General features: G+C 36.8%; 1 protein-coding gene across 1 annotated transcript in view; it reads right to left on the reverse strand.

The window, feature by feature from the left end:
• Nucleotides 1-12,423, reverse strand: part of LOC129246894 (protein Star) — a 107,180-nt gene that overhangs the window by 42,570 nt on the left and 52,187 nt on the right. The window lies entirely within an intron of this gene.

The raw sequence follows: 12,423 nt of genomic DNA on the forward strand, positions 1-12,423 counted from the left end.
TTTTTCTGAATAAAATAATTATTTTGAGCGATGAGTCATTTGAAACTTGCACTTTTGAACTAAAATTCAATAAGCAATAAAACTGCGTGCCCACTTTTTCTTTTTTTTTTTAATTTTGAAATTCTCATTAAAAATGTTTAAATTTTGATTACAAATTTTTAAATTTTGATTAAAATTTGAAGCATTTTTATAAATCTTGTACGAAGTGTGAAACTAATCATCCTTTTTTTCTAAATAAAAAAATAATTTTTAGTGATGAGTCATTGAAACTTGCACTTTGTTGAAGTAAAATTTAATAAGCAATGAAATTGCGTACCCAATTTCTTTTTTTTTTTAATTTTGTAATTGTGATTAAAAATGTTTAAATTTTGATTAAAAATGTTTAATTTTGATTACAAACTTTTAAAATTTGATTAAAAATGTTTAAATTTTGATGAAAATTTGCCGAATTTTTATAAATCTTGTACAAAGTGTGCAAATTGGATTTTCATAAGATGTTTAGTGGCTTGTTTTTTACTAAATAAAAAATTTTGAAATGATGGAAATCTTTAGTTTGACCTTAACGCGCTTAATTGCTTGTCTGTCCAATTCACAAGTGTCAAATTTGAAACAACGCCATTTGCAAAACGTGTAAGTCTTCCGATTCGGCGATTAATTTTGCGCCACCTTGTATATATTTCTATAAAAAATAACTGAAATCAAAGAGTAACTAAATAAATAGTAAAGAATTTATCAGGTTCTGGTGGTTCCATAATTTTGCAACGGAGTATATGTATGAGCACTGGCATTGCTGCTACAGCAACTATTGCAGAAGTGATTGTAGTTAGAAGGAAGAAGAAAGATATATGTATACATATCTATATATATAAAAATTAAGCCGAAAAAAAGTGTGCATTTCTCTCCGGTAATCTCAGCAACGCGTGTAAGGAAAACAATGAAAGTTTCACACATTGTTGGTGTTTCTTTGGCAAAGGTTTCTGTGAAGTTTGGTTGAAATCCGAAAACGCGTGTGTGTGCGGTGCGTCGGTTAAGTGAGTGTGTTTTTGCTATTTGCCGCACGGATTTTTTGTACCGCACATAGCATTCATTAGAATTGAATACATTTTGGTCGTGTGTGTCTGGGCCGATTATTATGAAAATTGGTATATATATATATTTTCCCACGGTGAAGGTTAGTATAATATGCTTATTGATTCCACTCGCCACCAGGTGGCGCTGCCGAAGGCCAAAACGAGGACCCAGGTAACCCTAGGATGTGTTTTTACATTGTGGGTATCAAATCAAAGCTACTGATGAGTGCTTTAATACAGAGTATTTTTTAGATCTCTGAGTGACCAGGGTCTCGAGATATAGCCGAAAAGGTGGACCAAGGTACCCTTGGATGTGTTTGTACAATATGGGTATCAGATGGAAGCTGTTGATGAAAGCTTTTAAGTGAAGTAATTTTTACTGCCCATTTCTGGGATAAAGAAAGGAGATGGAGCTGGAGATGGAAGAGGAAAAGGAATAGCTACAGGAAGAGGAAGAGGAAGAGGAAGAGAAAGAGGAAGACCACTTATTATTAAAAATTAAAAAAAAAAATTTTAAATGTTACATATACGCTTATTATATAATATAAACGTTAATCTGAAGTCAGTTATAGTGAAAAATTCATTGTATCATTGCCGGCGTGATTGGTGATCGTTTCCTTAATTTTTTTGCAGAAAGGTTATGCTAATATGAGATATTACCTATATCATTCATATATTTACGTATTACCTGTGTACTCACAAATATACGGTTGAAGCAAATATATGTCAGTTTTTTTACTTCGCCTGGAAAAGTTTATATAAATTTAAGAAGAGTAAATAGAACTTATTTTATATCAGACTTCACGCAAAAAAGCCATTTGCACCTGAACACATAGCTGGGTTAAAGCGGGGGGGAATAGAACAGTTCTCTTCTCCTTCTCCGCTTTTTCGCACACGTAATTGTATGGGATGAGTGCACGATGGCACATAAAAAGTCACTGGAAGCGCTTGATAGGACATTACGAGATTTACGTAGTAAAAATGAAATGTTTGGTCGTGCCTTAGTGCTGCTGGCAGGTGATTTTAGACAAACACTGCCTGTTATTCCTCGAGCAACTGCAGCAGATGAATTGGTTGCATGTTTGAAATCATCATATTTGTGGAGAAATGTTCAAACACTCAAACTAACTACAAATGTACATGTTCTAATGCAAAATGGTCCATCAGCTGCTGAATTTTCACAGCAATTATTGGATATTGGAAATGGCAAAGTTCCTGTCGATAATTTAACTGGCTTAATAACTTTACAACCAAACTTTTGTCAAATAAGTCAAACGAAAGAACAGTTAATTCAAAGTATTTTCCCAAATTTGCCTCAAAATTACAAAAGACATGATTGGCTTAGTGAACGAGCCATCATGGCTGGCAAAAATAAAGATGTGAATGAAATGAATGCGGCTATTTTGGCTAACATACCACGTCCAGAACAAATATATCGATCCGTTGACACTGTTACAAATCAAGATGATATTGTAAATTATCCCACTGAACTTTTGATTTCCCTTGATTTACCTGGATTACCGCCACACATGCTAAACTTGAAAATAGGAGCACCGATTATTATGTTGAGAAACATAAATCAACCACGACTATGTAATGGCACTCGATTAACAGTTAAGAGATTGATGAATAACGTCATTGAAGCAACAATTTTGAATGGAAAATACTCTGGTGAAGACGTTTTAATACCGCGAATACCAATGGTACCATCGGATATGCCGTTTAAATTCAAACGTCTTCAATTTCCTGTTCGCCTTTCATTCGAGATTACTAGTAATAAGTCACAAGGCCAAACTTTATCAATTTGTGGTATTGATTTCGAATACCCATGTTTTTCTCATGGCCAACCTTATATTTCATGCTCAAGAGTTGGTAAGCCATTGGTATTGTTCATTTATTCAGCAACGCATGGAAAAACAAAGAATATTGTACACCGAAGAGCATTACAATAAAAAGAGTAATAAAGTAAATCACATCAAACGTTTTTTAATTGCTACTACTATTCAAAACTTCTGTCATTACTATTCATGCGCGAGAATTTTTATAAAAAACACACAGTATTTTTCGGCTTAATTTAATTAATTAATCTAGATTTTTTTAAAGACGACCAGTGGAACGGGCGGGGTTTCGCTAGTTATATATATACAATTGGCGCGTACACCCTTTCTGGGGGTTTGGCCGAACTCTTCCTCCTATTTGTGGTGTGCGTGTTGATATTGTTCCACAAAATGGGGGGCCTACAGTTTCAAGCCGACTCCGAGCGGCAGATATTTTTTATGAGGAGCTTTTTTATGGCAGGAATACACTCGGAGGTTTGCCATTGCTTGCCGTGTGGCGACCGCTGTTACAAAAATGTTTTTTTTTTTTTTAATTTTAGTGTTTCACCGAGCTCCGAACCTACGTTCTCTCTGTGAATTCCGTATGATAGTTACGCACCAACCCATTCGGCTATGGCGGCCGCCAAGGAAGAGGAAGACATCTACAGGGTTGGCCATATTAAACTGACCCATTGAGTAACCCTATAACTTTTTACTGTAATTTGAAATCTAAGGCTTACGTCAACAAGCCAAAGACACTAGGCGCACTTAAGGCCAATATCCGACGGGAAATAGCCGCCCTATCGGCCGAGACGCTGGCCAAAACTATGGAAAACGCCGAAAAAGGGGGCACATTACGCTATACGAGCTAAGGGCGACCACTTGCGCGATATCATATTCAAAAAGTGATGTAAACGAATCTCCTTGAACTAAATTAAATGTTTTTCACAATGAAACACAAAAAAATGTTTCTTTTTCCATATTTTTTTAATAATCACATGGGTCAGTTTAAGATGGCCAACCCTGTACATATCCAAATACGTGCTAAGGGCGACCACTTGCGCGATATCATATTCAAAAAGTGATGTAAACGAATCTCCTTGAACTAAATTAAATGTTTTTCACAATGAAACACAAAAAAATGTTTCTTTTTCCATATTTTTTTAATAATCACATGGGTCAGTTTAATATGGCCAACCCTGTGCTGTATAATTTATGCTTGAATTCAGTTCTACCGTCAAACATCAGCCAAACACTTGTTTAGTTAGGTACTAGGCAGTTTTGCGTCTATCAACATCACAAATTTGACTATTTTCCTGTGGAATCCCGGGTCTGTTAACTTAATTTTTTTTTATCAAACTAGACTTGGTTTCTTTTCCGATGGAGCTTTTTACGCACATTTGTATCACACTGAGCCAGTTACCAAATTGTAGTATTAGAACAACCACTAAGAATCTACAACGATCAATAGCTGTAGTAAATTGCATGAGAAGCGCTCAAAAGTACTTCACTGAATTTCACGAAGCCTTTTATGTATAAAATATTTTTAAACCAATTTTTCCATTTCGAGCATCCAAATAACGTCTATGTCAGGAATACCAATTGAAGATTTTTAATTACAATGCAAAACTTCAGGAGAAATGTGACACTGACGCGTGCCTAAAGCCTAAAAAATGCTTAAAATAAATCTAAAATTGGATTCAAAAGTAGGTTTGCCAGAATGTAGAAAATCAAAAAACGAGGGGGAAAGTACAATGACCCAATCCGCAGAGGCACACAAAAAAACCCAAGTAGCAGTGCTGTACTGCATGCAAACACAGATTTCGTCGCTGAATTCAAGGATGCCTGTGAAGCAGCAACAAGGATTCCAGCTTGCGAACAGCAGCCATCATTTCTCGAAGAAGCAAATTTGTATGTATGCAGTATACGGTGTGTGTAACTTCAACAAATTTGTTGAGCCACCAACTGCCGTCATGCAACGCAATGTGATTCGTGTACAAAAAAAAAAAAAAATTTTTTTAATTTAATTTTTTTTTTTTCAATTCCTTACTTTTTGATAAATAGGGAAGTGCATATGAAAATATTTGGTTATGCGGTGCTGAGCAAAAAAATACGCAGCAGCATAAAATACATAGCACATACGGCATAAGGTACGAAAGTAGCAACAACAAAGCACCTACATACATTTTCAAAGTCCCACCTGTCAAAAACACTCAACCAAACATGCAAACACAAACATATTCAAGTACCAACCAACACATGACGCGCTTTAAAGTGGAAATATGAAGACCATAAAGACTGCAGCAACAAATGGAAACCGAAGTTGGCGAGTGAGTAGAGGAACTACCGAAATTTGAAATTTTCAAAAAAAACAAAAAAGCATGCAGCATTTCGAAATTAAAATTAAAAAAGCAGCCAACGACACACCAACCGGTGGACTGACTGAGGAGCGCGCGACCAGTTAGACCGTCAACTAAATGAGCAGAAAATGGGAAAAAGTAATAATACATTTTTTCCAAACTGGATGAACGTAGTTGATGGTACCGATGATGTGCATGCACACATACATACTTATGTAGGTATGTATGTTTGTGTATGTACACTTATAGGTATTTCTAGTTAGGTACCCCGGTACTTGTGCGTCTGCGCAACAGCCGAACGAACCTAATGAAATGGGTTCTACAACAGCAGCAGCGGCAGCACCACCAGCAGGCAACAGGCAGTCACCGTGCAACAACAAAAACCACTAGTAACATACAGAAGAACAACATCACAAATAAAAACAACATGCGCAAGCGAGTTTGTTAGCAAGCAGCCAGCAACAGCAGGCAATAATAATAACAACCACTACAAGTGAGTGAGTACTCGTAAGTACTCGTAAAACATAAACAACAACATCAGCAACAACAACAGCAACAGCGAAAACAATAAAAACATCAGTGGCAGTGCCAGCAATAGTGGCAGATGTTTTTCCGCCAGTCGTCCATCTTTGGCTCCTCCACTTCAACGCTTCTTCATCACCATCATAACTTGGTACTAAACGCCGCCACCGCCACCGTCGTCATCGTCCTCATCGTCGTGCTTCAACAGCATTGCAGTTGGGAATTTATGAACCATAACGTCCGTCCAACAGTCCACTAAGCCGCTGCGCTTTATCGTTACCGCCTAGGCAGCAGCAAAGGCTGCGGTGCGGTGAATTGTTGACTAAAATGTGGCAGACGTTCAAATGTCCGAACGAAGCAAAGAAAAAGAAACAACAATAGAAATGAAAGAGGAATTTGCTAAAAGTAGGAAGGTGGATATGGCGGGAAGGGCGTTGGCAAATATCAAATCCATTATCATGATTGGATTTAAGGGTTAGTTAAGGATTCTTGCGGCAACAATGATTGAATTGTAATATTTTGTGGAATTTCGCTTACGAATTTGCTTTAAATTTGCTATGGCAAGAGAAAAAGAGCAATCAAGAAGTCTGGGGGTGTCTGATTGACAAAGGGAGTCGATGTGGAAAATTTAATTGTTGAATTTAAAGGAAATATTAGCTTTCTTTAAAGCGATTATAAATATGAAGCATTTTTTTTTAATATGAGTAAATTGTAAGTCTCGTAGCAAACCTTAGTGGACCCACCTTCATGCCTGAAAGCGATATGAGCGATTTCACGTCAGCGATCCAAGTATTTTGGATGTGGACTTACACTTTTCCGAAATTTTGTGCTTTTGTTGGCTTAAATATAATAAGAACGAAACAGACAATTTTGAGAAAAAAATAATAATATTCAGGTTTATTTAATGTTGAAAATTGGGGTTGGAATTTTTTTGAAGTCAAATATCTTCTTTTCAGTAGTTCAGATCTTTGTAAATTTATACATTTTTAATTAAAAAAAAAAACAAAAAATGTAAAACTTTTTTTTACTAAAAAAATTATAAGAAATTGTTAAAAAATTTTGGGAAAAAAAACTTTTTTTCGTTTTTTTTGAAAAAAATTGGGGATTTTTCTTCTATTTTTTCTTTATTAGCTAAAACTGCGCTTTTCATAAAGAAAGGAAAGTTTCATAGTGGAGTCCCATTAACTTTTCGAGTTATATTCAAATACCCAAAGAGAACTTATGGAAAAAAAATTTTCTTTTTGTGATTTCCAAATTAAGAGCTGTGAGATTTTTCAATCTACATCGAAAAAGCTATGCTATAACCGATAATTGGCCATCTAGCATACATACATACACCAATTACAATCCACCTCCCGCGAGATCGAAAATCGATTGCTATTCCCCTAACTATAATAACCAAAAAAAAGTTCCAAAAAACTACTTCCATAATTCACGCTGCGCCATTGCATGAGGAAAAATGTTCATAAAACGAAATGCACAGCTTTTAGGCGTTAGAAAATTTGGCAGCAAAAAGTAAAATAAAAAAACACTCGAAAAAAAACTAAAAAATGCCTCGGCTGAAGTGCAATGCGGCGCAAAGATGGCATGATTTACAAAAAAAGGAGCAAAAAATCGATATCATGCAATGTGAAAATGGGCTGCTAGCTAGACGGATTTGTGGTAATAAAAAATTCAAATCAAAGCAGTTCACTTTCATTTAAGAAGGTGCAAAACAATTAAATAAATATGAGTGAGAAAAACTAATAACGAAATACCAAATTTGGGCACTACAGAAAATGTTTAAATTATGCATCGAGAGTGCCATGAAGTGCCAACCGACCTGAATAGTGAAGCATTTCAATTGAATAATTAAATAAATGAATGCGCTACTTTGAGGCAAATGAAATGAAACTCGATTGCATTTTGGCTACCAAAACAAACAAAAAAAATATATAAAAAAAATTAAATAAATAAAAGCCAGCAAGAAAACTAAGAGTAAAAGAGTTTGAAGACTTAATGGCGGCGGCGTCAATGCATAGCCAAGAGGAAAGCGCCTCATGCGGTGCAGACGTTGTTGCAAATTAAAGCGCAGTTGGGAGTCACATCAAAAGGAGTGGCGGTCGTGGCGGTTGTGGCCTCCAGCAGGCTGCTAAAAATCAAAGAGTCAATAGGACTTTCAGAATGAGAAGCGCACCATAACTTTCCCAGTTCCCAGCATTGTAAAAACCAATAAATTTCACTGGAAACCGAGGCAATAAATGTCAGCAGCGGAAGAAATGTATATGAGCACATACTCACACATACTCGCACACACTCGCGCGCATGTACTCGTATGCAGAAAACAGTGCACCGAAAGTGACTACGATTTTATTGCTCCAACAAACAAGGCGTGTAAATTTAATTACACAAACCAGACGCTTTTATGCGCTGCCGCTCGAAAAGCAAATCCTTAAAACTGCAAATGCGCAGTTTTGCAGCTAAAAATCGGAGGATGTGGTGGGAACTGCATTAAGAAGTACAAGGAAAAAGAAGGAAAGTGGCCATAAAGCGTAAAGTGAGCAGTTATCATTGTTGGATGGCGAAAAGGATTTAACAGCTTTGCAGGACGAAAGACAATTGCAGTTCAGTTAGTTAAAAGTTAAAAGTAACACGAGAATATTAAAGTGTGAACGGGCACAGACAGCTCCGTGCTTCTGCACACTGCTTGCATTTTATAACTCAGCTCATTGTTTAATAGCCAACGGAACCGGCTCAGATTTCGCCCATTGGAAGAATATCAAGTTTTCTATATGTATATTCATCCAATCGATGAATATGAACACCTTCCGATAAGAAATGTAAATCTTCGTTAAAATACATTTCAGCGCACCTTGAACATCTGTATTCATCCAATCAACAAATATGAACACTTATCGATAAGAAATGAAAATCTTCGTTCCAATAAATTTCGGTACGTCGCAAACGTCTATATGCATCCAATGGACGAATATTTTTTAAACCTCGCTTCATTATTGCAACGGGTTATCATTTAGGAGTAAACTGCAATCTAATTTTTATACGGTGAAATTCAACACCACAAAAAGAGCTGATATTGAGTTTTCATTATCAAGATTCGCATTGAAGTCAAATGATGGACCTCTTTGATTCTAAGGCTAAGTATCAAATAATTTATCACCTAGTCTTTATGATTTTGAAGACCCGTTTTCGTTAATTGGATGAACAATTATTGTTTCGGAAATCTTCGTTACGAAAAATTTCAGCACACCTTAAGCGTCCATATTCATCTAATCGACGAATATGAACACCTTTCGATAAGGAATGAAACTCTTTGATACAATAAATTTCAGCCACCTTAAGCGTCTATATTCATCCAATCGACGAATATGAAAACCTTTAGATAAGGAATGAAAATCTTCGTTACAATAAATTTCAGCACATCTTAAGCGTCTATATTCATCCAATCGACGAATATTTTTTATACCACTCTTTTTTATTGAAATGGATTATTATTTGTTTGTAGCCAGTATTTTACTTTGAAAATGTTTATTATTATTACTCTTTTAAATAAATAAATAAAAAATTTCGTCAATTGGATGAACGCTATTTATTGAATTTCAAAATTCATCCAATCGACGAATAGTCTATCCGACACATATAAAGTGATTTTTTATGAGTTTAACCATTTACAATTTAAATGAGTGCTATTTATTGAATTTCAAAATTCATCTAATATACGAATAGTCTATAGACACATATAAAGGGATTTTTGATGAGTTTAACCATTCACAACTTGAATGAATGATACTTATTGAATTTCGGAATTCATGTAATCGTGGGATTATATAAAGTGATTTCTGATAAGTTTAACCATTTACAACTTGAGGTGGGGAAAAGTAATTGAAACTAAAGCATACTCATCAGATATGGAAGGACGGGTAAACGTTTTTTGGAACCTAAACCTTACTAAACTGGTTTCTATGGAAACTTGCAGTTTGGTAGATTGTAACAGTGCTCCCCTAGGTCTGTGCTTCCTTTCGCGAACACAAGCAAACCCCATTGGAAATACATTTCGGTCGCACGTTTTCACAAATAACAGAATGCACGAAAAATTAATTCGGCCGATCTGACTGATTTTAATTTTCTAGCGCATAAGAAATTGGTACTGGGTTTGCTCTTTCTTATGCGCTTTAAGTCAAAAGAATTAAGAAGAAGAATTTGTCGTTCATTTTCCTCCGAACACTCTTTTCTACTATTACTCGTTTCTAACTATTGATCTGTGGTCCGCATTTCTACAGTGGGAAGAACCTACTTTATTCGAAAGGTTTTTAGTTTTGGCTGAGATGGGCCACGTTTAAAGTAGAACAAACGAAACGCTGAATATTTTATTGTATAAATAAAGAAGGCAAATAATAAAGCAACAAACTCTATATTTTGCTGGTGTTTTGCGGTTAATGAACGACGTCGCTATTAGAACCTGCTCGCCTGGCTACGGTCAAAGCAGTGAAGTACGAGTATATTAAAGTACCTGGGCATTAAACTCAATTACGAAAGGCCACTTCAACTACAAATATGCGCAGCACTGTACAACAAATGAACGAATAAATACAAATATAACAGCGACTTCAGTGGCGAGTTGAAAGAATGTTGCTGATGGCCGCGAAAAAGCCACTGGGGCATAACGACGATAGCACTGATGGTAAAAGCCAAGTCAAACCAAGCCAAGTGGCCAGTCAGCAGGTTGACGCGAAACAACAACACAGTTGTTGAGCAAATAAACCAAGTAACCAACTAAGGAATGAGTTTTCGAATTGAGCCAGACCACACCACCGTCCTTCTGCCCATATGGCGTCTTCAGGGAATTCAAAAGAAGGAAAAGAACATATCGACGGAGCGATAACAAGAATGCAATTGCTTGACCAACCACTGTGAGCTAATAAACATTTCGGCAGAACCAAACAAATAAAAAACAAAAAGAAAAAAAAATTGTATAATAATTAAAAATGCAAAATGCACAAAAGTGTCGGCATGACTCCAAATAAATACTCTTATGAGCCTTGGCATTCAAGGCGAGGGCAAAAGGACATATCAACGATGTCCTGTATTTTTGTGTGTGCAAAAGTGGCAAGTGGCAAATGTGGCCGCCGGCAGCAATGAAACAACAGCAAGGATATGTTTTACGCACACACACAAGAACAGCCCGCTGAGACTGTCGCTTGTCGACTTTCGTCGGTGTGGTATCTTCTTCAACCGTCGACTGTCTACCGCCTGACGCTTTTCTTGTGCTCACGTTCTAAGTCACGCCACCGCAGCGGAACGTAAACGTTTTATTTCTCAACAACTCCAACGTCTTTCAATTTTTTCTAGCTAATTTCGAAGGTAAGTCGTCCCTTTTTGTGATCAGCCAAAACATTTTTCTTCTTATTTTTGTTCTTCTTAACTGGCTTCCCTGCCACGGAAAGTGGAACGTGCTTAATGTCTGAAACGTGAAATTTATGCGCTCACACTATGGCGCACACATACACACACAATAACTAATAGAAGAATGCGAGTTCGCACATACCAATTCACAGACACAAATTCTTCCTGATGCTTCTGACCCGAACCGAAACTGGTTCAATGCTCATCCATATGTTACGCTTTATGTGGCAAATTTAGTGTGAGAAAGGCGGCGGAATGGGGAAAAAATACATGGGCATAAATTTAAGGAATAAAAACATTTTGTACATGAAAAACTCCTGTATGCACAGGAATATATTTTTTGTATTTTTCGGAGGTAGGAATATTTTTTTCTTTCGCTCTTGGCAATGAGATAAGCAACTGTTAGCGCCTGTTGTATCCTCTGTTTGCGTGAGTTACCTGTGCGTGTGTGGTCATTTCGCACAGCAACTTGCCCAATATTTTCGTGGTTCAGTTGGCCTTTTAACGAAAACACCGTTGGAATTTGTGCCTTATCATTATTTTAGAATTGTATGGTAAAAACTAGACTCATGCTGTGTTAAAGAAAACTCGCTGCTATTCGCACAGGAAAATGTTTTATCCTATAGTTGGCAGTGTGAAATTAGCACGTTTTCCAGTTTATACTTTTACATGGAATTAAGGATTGTTTAAGCGAGATTCTCATGAAATGATTCACTTTTTTCTCAGAACGTCCTTCTGAAGAACTGCGAAGACTCCAACAGAATGGTGGCCGAGCACAACTATCGAGGCGCTGAACACTGAGTTGCGGGTAGTGGGACTGCTATTTTAATACAACAACTTCAACTGCTTATAGGAGTTGAGCTCCCAAACGTTCAACCCATCTGGGCAGGGCTCGTAAGCGCCAATTTTGTTGCACTTTTACCAGTTTGCCCCTTTAAATCTTCCACTTTTACCATCGACTTGGCATTTTTCCCGTTCAAATTACTTTTTATTTGAGTACCAGATCGAAGTTAACGAATTATTCTAAGACTCTGCTCATCACAGTATCTCATTCAGACCCAGTTCCCTTATTAAACTTAAGCTAGATCCGGGTTGGATTGAGCGTATGTGCCTTTCTCCTGGCTGCAATTGGCACAATTTTCTCCGCGCTATAGCGCTGCATTCAAGGTGAGAGTCAGTGGACCATATTCCAATCATGTGTAGATGACTGTGCAATCTGCAACGGCCATGAAAATGCCCGTGGGAAAGCTTATG

This window comes from Anastrepha obliqua, chromosome 5, assembly GCF_027943255.1.
Source record: "Anastrepha obliqua isolate idAnaObli1 chromosome 5, idAnaObli1_1.0, whole genome shotgun sequence".
Taxonomy (NCBI): domain Eukaryota; kingdom Metazoa; phylum Arthropoda; class Insecta; order Diptera; family Tephritidae; genus Anastrepha; species Anastrepha obliqua.